This window comes from Octopus bimaculoides, chromosome 7 (assembly GCF_046866305.1).
Source record: "Octopus bimaculoides isolate indiv1 chromosome 7, ASM4686630v1, whole genome shotgun sequence".
Lineage (NCBI taxonomy): Eukaryota > Metazoa > Mollusca > Cephalopoda > Octopoda > Octopodidae > Octopus > Octopus bimaculoides.
Genome location: NC_142934.1, coordinates 55992625 through 55997624, shown reverse-complemented (window position 1 = coordinate 55997624; position 5000 = coordinate 55992625).

The window sequence follows — 5000 nt, the reverse complement described above, 5'->3', positions numbered from 1 at the left end:
CTGAAACAAGTAAAAGAGTAAAGAGTATGTATATATATATATATACACACTTCACGTCTGGCTGTACAGCCTTTTTGCTTGTTGTTTATTCACCGTTCGTTTTCCTGTCTTGTTTTCCGTCCGCCACTACCCTCCACGAAAATAATTTAATTTGTGTTCGTGGGAAGAACCATTTCAACGATGTGTAATGCCTTAATTCTCCGAAACGCCGGTGTTTTAATGGTGGCAGCTGATGAAGGAGATGTTTCTATGTGGCTTGCTTGTTTGTTGTACCTGTTTATCATTTTGTCCATGTTCTTTTGCCACGTCATGTACCCAGTTATGTATCTATATGTACATGTAGATGAAGGTATGTACATATATATGCATATACTCATATATTGTTTATATATATATATATATATATATATATATATATATATATATATGCACGAGGGGGTGCTGAAAAGTCTTTGGCTTTAAGGGTCTCACAAAAGGCCCGATTGAAGGCCCAGTGCAATAAGTGTGAGAATCTGGGAGGAGAACATGTTGAATAAAATCATAATTAACTGATCCTCCTGTATTTTTTTAACGCAACGCCAGGAACTTTTCACCACCCCTCGCGCGCGCGCGTGAGTGTAGTAATATAGTAATAACTGCATAAAACCGGTATTGCAAGTTAGTATCATTAGGCCGTAGCCGACATAATAAAACGAGAGCTTTTATATGCGAACTCAAAAACGTTTCACGTAAACGAACTTAAAGGATATGTGTGTGTGTGTGTGTGTGTGTGTGTGTGTGTGTGTGTGTGTGTGTGTGTGTGTGTGTGTGTGTGTGTGCGTGCGTGTGTGTGTTCTCTACCACCGCTTGACAACTGGTATTTGCTTGTTTAGTCCCTGTAACATAGTGGTTCGGCAGAAGTGATAGAGTATCAAGGTTAAAAAGTTAGATATAGAGTCGATTTGTTTCAACTACACCTTTAAAGGTAGTGCTCCAGCATGATCGCAGTCCAATGACTGAAACAAGTAAAAGATCTTAAAGATAAATATATATAAACATCTACAAAATAAATGGTGGATCTCCGTCGTTCGACGAAGCAGTTTCGGTTGTTCGATCAACTGAATTACCTGCTCTTGAAATAATATGTAAGTGGTCGACCATTCCACGGACACATATAATCATAGCATAATTCTCGGACAGAATCGGTATTTGACAAGGCCTTCTGTACGTTTTGAATTAATTATACGTACAATCCACTCAATGGGCTTCTTTATAGTTTTTGTCTGCTCAATATCAATCAACTCGAGGCTAGAGAAAATGATGTTTGCTTAAGATGCCACATTATGAGACCGAACCCGGATTCTCGGGGTTGCGAAATGAACGTCTTCACCATTTGGCCATATCCTTTTCGACAAAACTATGTATGTGCTAAAGCAAATATGAGCAAACTTTAACGAGAAGCACTCATCAGGCGGGCAGCACTTCTGAAAAAATTCAAGGTAATTTTTCGTTGACATGCCATTCAAAAAACCCCACGGGCTGCAGTTTATCTATGACTATACTAAAGGCATAGTACAGGAAGCAAACTAAGTGTACGATGGGCCATAACTGTAAATACACGCCCGAGCAAAGGTGAGGGAGCAGGCGCTTAAATAGGCATGAGCCCTTCTCCTCTCAGTTAGCAGTGAAGGGGCTACCATACGGAAAAGATTTCGCTTTTCTTTTTTTAAATATAGCGTCCTATGTTCTGTTTTGCTACATGTAAATATATCATATGCATACATTTGTTTGCACATAATATGTATGTTTTCCTGGGGATTTATTTACATTAAGTTTTTATCCTTTCGGAATTCAAGCCGATCACTAAAAAAGTGACAAGGCTCTTTTTTGAAAAGAAGATAGCTCTTGGGATTTGTAGTTATTTGAATTGATTGATGAATGCATGAATGTGTGTGTGTTATATGCATGTAGATAAACTTGCACTCGTGAGCAGGACCGTCGCAAGGAAATACGGAGCTCAATTACAGAATTGTCGGCAGGGCTCTCTACTCTGCAAAAGCTGAAGATTGACGTTTCATGCTTCATGCAGTACGCCAGTCCCAGCCAAAAAGCGTTGAGAGCCTGAAGCTCCACCATTAGCCACAATGATATACTAAAAGTTCATCATAGCGCCCTCCACTTGAGCGTGTGCACGGGGCCCTCTCATGGCATAGGGCCCAATTTGTACAAATATGTCTAACTGACTTAAAATCAGCCCTGCTCGTGTGTGTCCGAGTCACAATAGAACAAGTGTTTGTGCGTTCAATTACTGTTTATGCGTACGCATATATAAGTATTCCATATGTGCGTGCGTGTGTGTGCGTGTGTCTGTGTGCCTGCGTATGTTCACCCAGGAACTTCAAATGGAAAATTCTTCAAATGTTTCGTGAATTTCCAGTGTTCTAGTGTGTATGGAAAATGTATATATGCATATATATGTAACCCATTAATAAATCATAAGTACTGGGTTTTAAAATACTTGATGATCAATCTGAAACAGGACCAACATTTTACATCTTCATTGGAACCTATTACCCGTTTTTCACCGACCAGGTTATATTTATTGGCAAAGGGCTGATATATATGTTAAAGGCGCTTGTATAGAGTGTGTGTGCGCGCTCGGAGTAGTGCCGTCTCAGGGTATGGAAGCCCTGGGTAGTTACCCAGAGGCCAAAGAATAAATCCCGGGGCCGATTTCTTCGAATAAAAAGTCCTTAGAGGTGGTGCTCCAGCAAATGACTGAAACTGGATATATATATATATATATATATATATATATATATATATATATATATATATATATATATATATATATATATATATATATTTATGCGTTTCAGCCATGTGGCTGCGGTCATGCGGAATACTGTGAAGATGAGGTGCTATATTCGCCGGAAATCGAGTCCGCGGACGCGTTCTAATACGACTAAAAAAAATTTGGACAAATTTAAATTTTAGGACAATTTGATAAACGTCGTTACAATCTTCCCACCTCCTTTCACTTCATCTCAGTTAAGAAATCAAAGAGTAACCGTTTGTAACTGCAGAAAAAAAAGACCCTGTCCTACAATGAAACCAGAATCGAAGAATGGAGTCTTCGTATAAACCAAGCATGAGCAACCTTTTTCGAAAAACGGACCGCATGAGACGTGGCTGTTAGGCGTGCCATTCAGAAAGTCCTGGTTAAAAACTATCGTCAGCCGGACAGTATCTATGACTCTAAGATTAATTTATGGAAAGAATAACGAAAGGCAGCACTCAAAGAAGGCTGCAGAAATATAATTCTAAACTATACTGTCTCTCTCTCTCTCTCTTTCTCTCTCTCTCTCTCTCTTGCAGCAATGAGCATATACTTATCTACTGATACCTATTTATAGGCCAGGTGGATAAGGTCAGTAATAATTTTGACTATCTTGGTCACAAACACAGCACAATGCTAATGACAGGATACACAAATATACAACAATCTCCACTGATAAACCGTCATTTTATTGCCTAGCCAGCTACCGCTTTTTCAAAGATCGATATATTATAATTATTTATCATCAGGTGAGTTTACGAAAACGGTCATTTACATGATGGAATACACACTGCTAAAGCTTCGATGCCTAGCGGCAACCAACTTGCTAGACACCCGTAAGATTATCTACATCCACCATCTTTTCCAACAACTTTGGCAAGCTTTTTGAATCCAATATCTCTAACAACCTATAGATATGTTAATAAAATAAAATAAAATAAAATTAAAATCACAGCGCAGCCTCCTTGACTTTCGGGAACATTTATTTTCACAATCAGAATTGTCGAGCATGAAAAAAAAAAAAAAAAAAAGAAAAAAAAAAAACCTACACAGCATCGTTGAAAACTTCCAAGCTTCCGTAATTCGACATTACTACCCCTGACGTGCCTAATGCATTTTTCCTCTTTGTGGCTCTTTAACTAAATCACTTTCCTGTTTTTCTGTCCTGTGTACTATATGCATGCACTTTTAGCTATATCATTACTGTCTGTCTTTAATTGACTTATTACTGCTTTCTGTCCTCTCTTTTACTCTTTTCCGACGAGTGGTAATGTTCCCGAACCCTGTAAACAATAAAATCGCTTTTTTTTTTCTTTCTAAATATCACTCACAGAACCAAATTCAAACCCCATCAAAATTAAGTTTATTTATCATCCTTCCGAGCTCAAATAAAATAAGTATAAGTGAAGTCCTAAAAATCTCTTTAGTCAACTACGCCCTTCCACCAAACAGTTGTAGTCTCGTACTTGGAGGTCTTTAAGTGCCACTTAAAACGGAAAGAAGGCGTGGAAACAGAAATACAGCTCGCCAATAAATTTAATTGAAGTTAAGCAGTGTATGACACTGGCAGACATGATTTGGGGATAGAGAACTAATATAGTTTCTTTCTTCAAAGCGGCGAGCTGGCAGAAACGTTAGCACGCCAGGTGAAATTCTTAGCGGTATTTCGTCTGCCACTGCGTTCTGAGTTCAAATTCTGCCGAGGTCGACTTTGCCTTTCATCAGAACGGTTCCGATCGGGTTCCGTGACTGATTACTGTTTGAACCTTTCTGTCGTAGACGTGAGAGTGTTATTTTAAGATAATGTGTTACCGGGTGCTACAGCACCGGGGTACAAAACATCCATGAACCTTATGAATAATATGATTTCATCACATTAAGGTAGAGATGCGGGAATGGAAAGCAACATTTTCGGCGGAGCACCAGAAACCATGAACACCTAAAGATGGCAGATGTCCCTCTGCTGTACTGAAACGCTGCTGCTGATAATGATGATGATGAAGGAAGAAGGGAGATAAAGAGAAGGAGGGAAGGAAGAGGAGGAAGAGGGGAGGCGGAAGTGGAAGCAAAAGAAGTCGAGAAACAGAAAGAGAGCGAAAAGAGAAATCTAGAGAGAATGTAGGAGAGGTGCTAATTTTTCTAATGATATAGTTGTGTTTGTATGATACGAGATTCCAAGAAG